The sequence below is a fragment of the Alnus glutinosa genome, chromosome 13 (assembly GCF_958979055.1).
Source record: "Alnus glutinosa chromosome 13, dhAlnGlut1.1, whole genome shotgun sequence".
Lineage (NCBI taxonomy): Eukaryota > Viridiplantae > Streptophyta > Magnoliopsida > Fagales > Betulaceae > Alnus > Alnus glutinosa.
In genome coordinates this window covers 12751430-12763659 of record NC_084898.1, presented here as the reverse complement: position 1 = coordinate 12763659, position 12230 = coordinate 12751430, and the positions used below count along the sequence as shown (strand labels likewise).

Sequence of the window (12230 nt, the reverse complement as noted above, 5' to 3'; positions counted from 1 at the left end):
GATGCCATGACAGTGCAGGGAAACACCACAAAGTCGCCGGAAAGTCATGAAACCCACCGATTAGCGCTTGAGTATCTGGAATTTGGAGATGGCACATGAACCGGATCTGTAGAAGAGGAATACAACCAAAAGTAGAAGAACTGCACGACGGCATAATCTGTTTTCTTTTCTTTTCTTTTTTTTCTTCTTCTTTTCTTTTTTTTTCTCTCTCTAAGATGCAACTCGTAAGCAAATACATTTGAAAGATTTGCAAATAAAACAGAATAACATAGAATAAGGCCTTTGGATAGGCTTGGCAATTTTTGACACGTCCCACATGAGAAAATAGGATTTGAGTTTGGCTTTATCGGGTTTGGGTCATAATCGGGTCAACCTGATTATGACCCGTTTATAATCATATCTAGCAGGTCAACCCGCGGGTTATGACCCGATTATTATTATTATTATTATTATTATTATTATTATTATTATTATTATTATTATTATTATTATTATTATTATTATTATTATTATTATTATTATTATTTTTAACGTCACTTTTGGTCCAAGGCAAAACCCTACCCACGTAACCCGCATCACTTTACTTTTCAGTGTTTTCACTTCACCATCTTCACGCCGCATGCCGCACGCCTCCCCTCCTTGGCTCCTTTCACACTTTCAGTCTTCCACCATCACTTTTCTTTTCACTTCACTGTCTTGACTCTTCACAGGCATAGCCGCACAGCCGCATAGCTTCACTTTCGGATCGGACGTACTCACGAGTTCACACCCACGGCTTCATGCGGCCTTTACTTTCGGGTTCACTGTTCACACTCACGGCTTCACGCCGTCTGAGGTTCAGCGAATCAGCGGCTAAGTGCTATGTCTTTTCGAGTTTTCGGTTTGCGAACTTGGGAGCCCTAGATTTGGCGCTTGTTGGCTGTGAACACGGTTTCCCGTGTGATCTGGGTTTGCAAACCATGGCCGAATTGTGTTGTTTGGTTCTTTTCTATTCTCCTGTGACTGCAGTGCGGATTGAGGTTGTGGGGTGGGCATGGGTTCATCGAGTTCGTGTCGTGTAACTTGGTTCACAATTGGGTCGTGTCCGGGTTATAAGTTTTGACTCGATTAATAATCAGGTTGGGTTCGTGTTGAACCCGATTGTGTTATCAAGTCAGTCGGGTCGACACGAACCCGACCCGCAAACCCAAATTGCCAAGCCTAACTTTGGACTTTGGAGAACCAAAGGTATTGAACACTACAATTTACATTTGCACCGAGAATTTGTTTTTTTTGTAAGATGCGACCAGCAAATACATGAGAAGATTTGTAAATAAAATAGAATAACAAAGAAGGTCACAGAACCATTGAAATGAAGAACACTGGCGTTAGCCTATAGCTCTAATATCATGAAAGAAATCTAAAACCTAAAAGAAATAAAATGCGGAATAATAAAATAAGAGAGACAAGAGATTTTATATGGTTTGGTCTATGACCTAAGTCCATAGAGTGAAGCTCAAAGGGCTACATTGTTGTTCTTATTGCTTGATCATTTACAAAACAAATGCTCCCTATTTATAGGAATATAGAGAGAATACAAAAGGGTATGTAGAGAAAATATAATCAAATTAGAATTGAATATATTCAAATCTGATTTGATTATAATCAATTACAATTAATGAAGATTAAATCAAATCCTCCAATATATGGAGAGTACTGTAATATACAATATCTATAATATTCTCCAGCAAATTTGAGGTTGGTTGAAACCTTATCTAATATGCTTTTCATAGTTTGTTTCATTATGATCAGTTACAAAGTCCCAATGATGCAGCACCATAGAAGCCGAATAAATAATAGAAACTCGAACAAAGAAACTAGCTATGGAGTCACACCAAAGCCCTTAGAGAAGTCTCAATATATACACTTGAATGCTTTCTTTAAAATGAATTTACCTTCCTTACATCACCTTATATATGTTAGTTTATATTATATACTGTACATATATACCTTGAAAAAATTTCAATGCAAATTAGACTAATTAAGTAAGTGATTAAATGAAGAATGAAAAAATAACACTTAGAAATCTAATGAAGTCTGAATTTCAGACTGGTGTTTGCATGCAAAAACTGGTGTGTCCAGACAGGTTGGACAAAAAGTTTAATTTCGAATGTGTGTCCAACCAGGGTTCCCTTCATGTCCGGACAGGGTGCAAATGGGATGCCTCTGGAAGGATCGATTTTCGGACATTCCAAGTTAGGGGCGTCCGGACGACTCACTAGTATGTCTAGACGGGCATTTATATATATATATATACTGTAACCCGCGATTTCACCTCATTTTCCCAATTTTCTATTGAGAATGACATAATATATGGCCATTCATTGACAAAATATTGTATTGGTTGTATATTTGTTTAGTTGCCTTTTGTACTCAGACTACCTAGAATAGATCAGGGCGATTGTAGGAAATCCCTTGTATAAAGCTACGTCTCCTAATTCAATAGAATGCAATTCAAGGCAAATATTATTTTCCTCCTTTTACATGGTATCAGAGCAAGGAACTATAACCTAGCTCTCTACCCTCTTTTTTGCCTTCTTTTCGCCATTGCCCATCATCATGACAAACGAACAACCTTCAAATGGAGGTAGGCTTGTTGCTGCAAATCCATTTTTTCTTCACCATTCCAATCATCCAGGAATGGTGCTTGTTTCCAAACCCCTTGGTGGGGATAATTATTCGACATGGTGTAGAGCCATGACAATTTCTTTGAACGCCAAATCCAAGTTAGGTTTCATAGACGGGACCACCACAATGCCGTTTGCCACAGCCAAACTAGGCGACTATGCTGTGTGGAAAAAATGCAACGATATGATCCTCTCTTCGATTCTCAATTCACTCACACAAGATCTTGCAGACAGTGTTATTTTTTCGACCACCGCCAGGAGGTATGGGAAGACCTTCAGGATCGTTTTTCTCAAAGCAGTGCCCCTCGTATTTTTCAGATTGAGGGGGACATTGCTTGTCTTGCTCAAGATCAGATCATTGTTGCGGCTTATTACACAAGACTAAAAATATTATGGGATGAACTAGGATCCTATAATGACACTGTTTGCTCTTGTGGGGCGGACCACAAGAGACACAGATTGATGCAATTTATCATGGGACTTAATGAGTCCTACAGTGCAATCCGAGGGCAGATTCTATTGATGAATCCACTAGCTGATGTTGCCAAGGCTTACTCTTCCATTGTCCAAGAAGAGAAGCAGTGAAGCCTAGGCACTGCATGTGAGACAACAGAGAACTCAACCATGGTTATCCAAAGGGGTGAACCGGTGGCTCTAGCTATTTGACATGGACAAGGTTGTTCTTCTTCTTATTCCAACTCATCTAATCAAAAACCTTTGCATTGCTTTAATTGTGACCGTGACCATCATGTGCAAGAAACATGCTGGAAATTGAATGGGTATCCGGCAGAACACCCTAAACATGCATCAAACAAATCCAATCAAGGAAGCACGTCTTTTAAGCGCAACCATAGCCATTAGCCTTTAGTCAACAATGTCAAGGAGGGTCCAGTAATTCAGGATGTGCCGTCGGTGACAAATGGGCTCTCTGATTTGCAACTCCAGCAAATCTTATCTATCATACAGGGTAAAGGGACAACACAATCTGCTAATCCTAAAGCTAATGTTGTTGCTACTTCTTCAGGGTTACAAGCACTGTTGCGCATCCATCAATTAATTATTGATAGTGGTGCAACAGACCACATTACTTCATCTCCAACTTTACTTGTCAACTGAAGTAAGAACACCCTTTTGCCACCAGTTGCTATGCCAAGTGGAGAACAGGCTCCAATTACATCCATTGGGAATTTACCTTTGAATTCAATTGTTACTTTAAAAAATGTACGTGCTTGGTGCATGTGCCTTCTTTTAAGGTGGATTTAATGTCTATGAGTCGAATTACCAGAGATCTCAATTGTTCAGTAACCTTATTTCCTTATTGGTGTATTTTGCAGGACTTGAGGACGAAGACGACGATTGGTTTGGGTAAACAACGAGATGGACCTTATTACTTGGTTGCGTTAGCATTAGAGAAGCAAAAATTTCAACCTCCTTCCGCAACAGCCGCTTCTTGCCGTTCACCCAATTCTCAGGTCGCCTCCTCCACCGCTTTGTGGCATCGCGGTTTGGGGCATTTGTCTTCCTTTAAATTAGATTTTATGGCAAAACATTTGCTTAATTTCCCTTTCTAGTCTAATAGTGCTTGTCATGTTTGTGCACTTGAAAAACAAAGTCGGCTTCCATTTTTTGTTAGTTCAATTTCATATGCTAGACCTTTTGAATTAATTCATTGTGACATTTGGGCCCCTATAAAATTGCCTCTTTTTCTGGTGCGAAATATTTTTTGACTATTGTGGATGATTATTCTAGATTCACATGGGTTTTTTTTATGCATCACAAAAGTGAAACACAACATTTACTTGCCAATTTTTTCTCATTTGTCCAAACACAATTCCATGTTTCTGTAGCCAACATTCGGATTGATAATGGTGGAGAATTCTTTTCTGTGCGGGAATTTTTTAAACAAAAAGGGACCACTTATCAACATTCTTGTGTCTATACCCCTCAACAAAATGGGGATGAAGAGCGCAAGCACTGCCATATTCTTGAGTCAGCTCGCGCTTTTCGTTTTCAAGCCCACCTTCCTTTACATTTTTGGGCAGAATGTGTTTCTACAGCCGTTCATTAATCAACCGTTTGCCCACACCACTCCTTTCTCACCAAACCCCTTTTGAACGACTTTATGGCAAGCTCCCATAGGGAAATTTATGGGGGAAACCCAAAAACTTGCCCCTCGCGCCAAACATTGTCTTTTTCTTGGCTATCTAGTTTGTCAGAAAGCTTACAAACTCTATGACTTTACAACCCATCAAATGTTCACTAGTCGTGATGTTGTTTTTCATGAAACCATCTTTCCCTATGAGTCCATTCCATCCACTTCCTCAAATTTAGCAATTGTCCTTCCTCTTTTTGTATTCGACAACTATCACCAATCAGATCCTTCCCCACATGTCCAACCGCTCTCACCACCGGAACCCGTTTCTCCCATCCAACAACCCTCACCACCCGATACAGTTTCTCCTCAGCCACCAACTGCTAGTCCTCCTCCCAAACCCATTTTACACCGTTCTCACCGACCTCATCACTCTTCCACGGCTTTACGTGATTATGTCTGCAGCCAAGTGATACCTCCCAACCATTTGCCGCCTTTGTCATCAAGTCCACAAAAAGGTATGCGATATCCCCTTTGCAATTTTGTCTCTTATCATCGTTACTCACCACAACATTACTCCTTTACTGTTGCTGTCAATCAAGATATTAAGCCTACATCTTATACCGAAGCAGCTTATCATTCCCATTGGCAAGAAGCAATGCAATTTGAATTGGCTGCTTTAGAAGCCAACCACACTTGGTCCCTCACTCCTCTTCCTCCTGGTAAGACGACTATTGGTTGCCGTTGGGTTTATAAAATCAAAAGGCACTTGGATGGCACTATTGAGTGTTTCAAAGCTCGTTTGGTTGCAAAAGGTTACACACAACTTGAAGGTATAGATTACCATGACATTTTTCTCCCACTGCTAAAATGATTACTGTTCGTTGTTTCTTTTCTTTAGTAGTTGCCCAGAATTGGTCTCTTCAACAACATGATGTCCACAATTTTTTTCTCCATGGTGATCTCCAAGAAGAAATTTATATGTCTCCACCTCCTGATCTTCGGCGACGGGGAGAATCTAGTGTGTCACCTCCACAAGTCGTTATATGGCTTAAAGCAAGCTTCCCGACAATGGTTTACCAAGTTTTCTACAGCTATCCAAGCTGCTAGATTTGTTCAATCCAAAACAGATTACTTGTTATTCACATGTCGGAAAGGCAAATCTTTTACAGTTTTGTTGATATATGTTGATGACATTCTCATTATGGGTAATGATGTCAATGCCATATTAGGTCTCAAGCAATTTCTGCATAGTCATTTTCGGATTAGAGATTTGGGTAATTTGAAGTATTTTTTGGGCATCAAAGTTTCCCTATCAAAGAAAGGTATTTCCATCTTGCAACGAAAATATACTTTGGAAATTCTAAAAGATGGTGGAATTTTGGGTTCTAAACCTGTGAACTTTCCCATGGAGCAAAACATAAAACTCTCAGATTCAGATCAATTGCTTAAAGATCCATCTTAGTACAGGCGACTTGTTGGACGCCTAATTTATTTGACTATTACCTAATTAGATATCACCTATTCGGTCCATGCGCTAAGCAGATTCATGCATGCACCACGCAAACCACACATGGAAGCTGCCTTGCGTGTGTTGTGTTATTTGAAAAGTAGTCCAGGACAAGGTTTTGATGTGGTCTTTTGTTTACCAAAATATATCAATAATAAAATTAACCACTCACAATAGAACGAATCCTTGTAGGATAAGGCTATAGAGAGGGTGTCAAACCTCAAGGACTGTAGGGGTATGGTTATCAAGCTTTTCGAAATTAAATATAACTTAATTTAGAAAAATGTTTGATTTGATTTTGTTTTCTAAAAATAAATACATAAAAGTAAAAGACATAAATTTAAATAGAATATGGATGAGATAAATAATAGGGGATTGATTTCACCTCTCATCGCATAATAATGGTTAATCATAAATTAATAAGGGAAATTCATACTACGCATGATATAGGGCTCGTCTCACTCGAGTAGTTAAGAAATTACCTCTAAAGAATAAGTATAATCCATCTTCGGTTGGCACGGACCGTCCACCTAACCACTAAGATGCGGTACAACCCATCTTCCAGGTATGGATTAACTACGTCTTTAATAGGATACACACAATCAATGGAATAGTATAACCCATCTTCGGTTGATACAAACTGTCTACCTAAATTACACTAAACTATGGCATAGTACAATCCGTCTTCCCTAGGCATGGTCTATCTAACCCTCTTGATCACATGTCAATTAAAACCATTGTATAACAATCATTCACATAATCACAGAAAATATGAAAGATTGAGTTCAATCAATATAAAAGACTTTCTAAGATAAGATAAGAAATTCATAATGATTGAATATAAACATTAAGATTAATTCTCACAGTTATACAACCATCATGCATATAGAAAATTCCAAATTAAAATAAAATTAAACCATTGTTACTTGGAAAGGGCTACATCAATACCTTATTAGGAATTTAGCCACTCATTGTAGTGCTGGGATGGCCTCCTGCCATGTTCTTCTCCTCTTCAACTTGTCAAGCCTCCAAGAAGAATTTTTTTGTCTAAATCTAAGCACAAACCCAAGCACCAAGCACCAAGCACCAAGCACCAAGCACCAAGCACACCTCCTCTTGAAGCTTATGGGTCTATTTATAGGGAGCACACAAGTCCTAGAAGCCCTTGGAATTCCAGAAAAATCGCTCTTGAGTCTTCTTGTCCAAGTAGGAGATTGAAACTTCAATCCAAGTAGGAAAAGGAATCCAAATTCGGCCAGAATTGCGGTCTTTTATTACGGGGCGAGTTTGACATAGTAAATGTTAGAATTAGGGAAAAGCTATTTCTGTCATATTTGTTTCATTTTTTATTAGCTTTCCAATGCTACCAATTTCATTGCAATACGATATCTGACACAAAATTTATGATCTAAATACTGAGACATGTGCAGAATCCAAATTTGAATCCAATCTGATTTTGACTCTTAGTGGAGAAATTCCGATTTAATCATTCTCTTGATTTGATTAAACTTAACCACATCATATAAGTCTTCTATTATGATTGGTTAAGCTTACCAATATCTTTTAGGTCTTCTCAAAGTGTGCTTTAAGCCCAAAATCAATGGAATTAATTGCATCTTTATTTAAAACTTGAAAACAATAAAACAACACAAATTCAAACAAATAACAATGCTAAGGAATTAACATATATAAGTTAAGGGGCTTGAATGTGCAACATTTGACGCTTATCAGGTTTGTTTTTCCCTTCTCAAAATGATTTATCTTTACAAGCTTTTTCTGATTCAGACTAGGCTGGTTGTCCAATATCTCGTAGATCCACTACGGGTTATTGTGTTTTTTTGGGATCCTCTCTTATTTCCTTGCGGACAAAAGGCAGAAAACCTTATCTCTCTTGTGATAACCCAATTTTTTTTTTTAATATATATATACACAAATCATTTAATAGACATTATTCTCTTAAAAACATAAATGGATCTTCATAGTGGCACCACTACTTGTCGCTTAGCCAGCATAACGTACACATTCCATAACATGTACTTGATAATCAGAGTTACATTTAACAGCGGAATACAATAATTAATGTGCAACGAAACACATATCATAAGCGGAAATACATCTAATACATAACTGTTATCAACAACAAGAGCCACCAAACTATTTATTTTATTAAGTCCTTCAAAGCATTAAACTCTAATTTATATACCCAAAATACAGGCTCGCAAAATACATGTGCCACATAGGACAAGAGCCAATAAACCAAATTACCCAAAAAGTGAACTACTCATGAGTCCATGACTTATGACTATCGCGATATGCTCCAATCATAGCATCCTATACGCTAAGTATGCCGATCTTCATCTATATTCGCTAAACCTGTAGCCACAACATTAGAGTCTACACGGTTGTGGGGTTAACCACATCCACACAGGTGGAATTATGAGCCCACCGTCTCAGCATGAAACATACTAAGACCTCAGTGACATTAAACTGACTGAGTTTTCACAAAAAACCAACGTTTTTCTTTTAGTCTTACGTACACCATAATTGTTACCCATTTTCTAAAATTTTGTCTTTTTTTTTTTTTTTTTTTTTTTTTTTAAAGGCCTGTAGTTGATACAATAAACACCGACTTTTAAGAAAACATTCAAAACATACTATGTAGTTGGACCCATATGTAGAAGTTCCAATTACTTGGAAGCAACTACATAGAGACTCATCTATAATAATACTTTTATGTTGGTAGCTCAAATGCACAGAGATCTAACGTTACCAACAGTGATAACACCGTGCCTCAGGACAGTACGACTTCATGTCTATGGCACATAGTTGATCATGCGGGTACTAGAGTAAAACTCCAATATACAAGCACGTCTTATTGATGTACCAATAACAATCCATCTACCTACTCCCAAAACACACTGATACACCAACCAATAACGTCACATCCAAGTACAACAAGCTTAAAACATGCTATTTCGCGCTTTAGTGCGAGCATACTATCATCCCCAGAATACGGGTAACACCGAATCCCAGGGCATTACAGCATCATGCCTTGAACGCCAAGTGATCATGCGAGCACTAGAGTGGAACTCTAATATGCAAGCACGTCTTATTGGAGAACAATAAGATTTGCCTACCTACTCCCAAAACACTGTATTACTCATACCCAAACAATGAAAATACATTTGTACATCCAAGCTCAATGTTCTTAAATCATGCAACCAAACGATAGAAGTATATATAAGCTGTTTACCATTAAAACTCTTAGGCATACTAATACGTCTAGAAAAACTACACATAATAATCATGAAAATCACACACAATATAAACCATGTTATAGATGCTATGCATGCAACTGGGCTGAAGTGGGACTTGGGTCCCCCAAGGTCTATTACTGAGCTACTGCTAAGTTACTGGGTTATTGCATGTTGTATGCTCTATGTTCGATGCCTGAGCAGTAAGTATTGCATTACTGTATCATGCTGTTAAATCATACTTTGCTAAACAATTCAATACTTCATCCAAATCATGCAACACACAATACTAGATTCTGAAACTATCCTTGATATATTTGAACATACTCTAAAGTACTCAAATCAACCAAAACAGATACATTTAACATACAGTTGATTCGGATATATAAAAAAATAAATATACTTTGCAATTCTATAATATATAAAAATAGTAGTTTCTCAGTGAGTAGAATATCATCTTTGAAAATAAATATTGACTTCTAAAAGAACCAAGTGTGTGTTTATATGCAACAAAATATCTTAAATGTGGAATTTAAATAAGACAAGATATTTGTTGAAGAAGTGGAAACTATGTGAAGAGAAAAATCACTCCGGGGTAGCCAAACCTAGGAACTCCACTATCCAAAAATAAAGCAAGTTACAAAGTAATCGTACTCACAAAACCTATTGCAGTAGTCATACCTTTAACTATAACACGAAGCCCATCGTGAACGCTTCCCAACCAAGTCTCCTACTTGAAGGGGTCTTTGATGGATTCATTTACCTTAAGGCCGACCCCTAAGTTAGACTTCACACGAACTATGGAGCACACACCGGCAACGGTTAGAGAGCTAGCGGATCTTCGATTCTCCCCAAACAAGCACTATGGAATTCGTTACATAATTCATACAATTTACAAGCCTAGAGCCCTCTATTTATAGGCTTACAGAAAACCTAAATCTGCTTAAAAACGAACTCTGGCTATAGAGCGTCCGAAAGGAAGCTAGCCTCGTCCAGACGGTCTTCTGCGACCGCCTTCTAGAAAAGCGCAAATCTTTCCATAACATGTATACGTTCGGACGGCTTGACCGAGCGTCCGGACGGTCTTCGCTATAACTACTTTCCGTGTTTGAACGAAAGTCCAGAATATTCTGAAGAGCTGGACAGCGTTCGAACGTGTTGCCACGTCATCCGGACATCTTGCATAAACTTCCCAAACAGTGTCAACTGCTGAAATCCAACTCTGTGTAGAAATTGGAGAAGCTTGAACTAGCATCTGGACGGTTTTGCTCTGACGTCCGGACGTCTTCAACGCTGAAGCTTCTAAACAGTGCGGGGCGTCCGGACGCCTTCAAAGGCTCTTTCGGACAGTTGCACAGGAACCAGTTTTTCTGTCTTGGAATTTGCAAAGAATCTTCATAGACGTCTTCTAGAAACTGGTCATCAGTCACATGTTTTGAAATGAACCCTATCTATATACATGAAGTCTCTAAATAAGAATTGCAACTATTACATAAAGTGTTTTTGTCATCTAGAATGTAGCCAACATAAAATACTAACAAACTCCTCATTTGGCCATTCTGGGACAAAAAACACTTGACCGATTTGGAAATACATTCCCGGTCCAAAAACAACAAAATATACTCCCCCTTTTTGTCACAAAAGGACAAAGGGTAAACAGAGTATTAAGAAAAACCATAAGTGTTTAAGAAATACACAAAGTCTCATAACAAATTAAAATTGTTCTCAAAACACAACAAAGAAAAAAATGTCAATCCTCATCATCAGGCTTGGGGTGATGATACTACAGGCACTCCTTTATGTCAATCTGACACTGTTTGACACGCTCTCCGATAAGATTAACTTCCCGCTGGAGAGCTCCCATAGAAGACATAAGCTAAGCAAAAGTAGCTTCAATATTGAAGGAGGGAGGCACAGCATGTGATGATAATGCAGCTGATGTGGGGGTAACTGGGGGAGGCTGAGGAACATCTCCTTGAGCCTCATGCCGCAACTGCGCATTGGACTTCATGAGTGTCTGTATGCCAAGAGGATCTGGAATCCGTGATCTGGGCTCAGAGTATGAAATATCTGTCACAACCTGAAGACAGATTTGAGTGATTAAACACTCAAAAGACAGACTGGTGTTCTTCTAATCACGGACCTCGAGCATAGTATGCAAGATGTGCTTGCACAAGCAGAAAGGAGTCCTCATCACTATGGCATAAAGAAGGGTGGCCTTCTTGAGAGTAATCTCACTTCGACGAGCTTGAGGCCAAAGGTTGGTTACAACAACCTTTGCTAAGAACCGATGTATAGGAGCAAAAGCACCAATATTGATTTGAGAGTGTGACTTCTCTTCTCTCTGTGGTCTCGTGCCAAAGAAATCATGCAGAAAGTCAATGCTGGGAGCCTCAACACCAGGAGGAAAAGGAACTCTTGAGACTGGTAAGACAAGTACCCCGATCACAGCACTGATAAGCTGGGGATCAATCTGAATCGTTTGTCCTCTGACCATAGTCTGCATGATCAGTCATCTGTCGTCATCCTGGATGATGATCATGTTGCCATAGAATTCCCGCACCAGTCTGGGAAAGGCCAAGCAGGCACAATTGTACAAGTACTCCCACTGGTTCTCCAAAAGCATCTGACCAATAGGGAGTCTGGATCCCTCAAATTGACGCGGAGTAGATTTCGCTCCTATAGGACCTGCTACTTTTGCATGTGGA

The 12230-nt window shown here is 38.8% G+C and overlaps 1 pseudogene; it reads left to right on the top strand.

The window, feature by feature from the left end:
* The first annotated feature begins 2679 nt into the window (after positions 1-2679).
* Positions 2680-9394, top strand: LOC133853904 (uncharacterized; annotated as a pseudogene).
* Positions 9395-12230: the final 2836 nt, after the last annotated feature.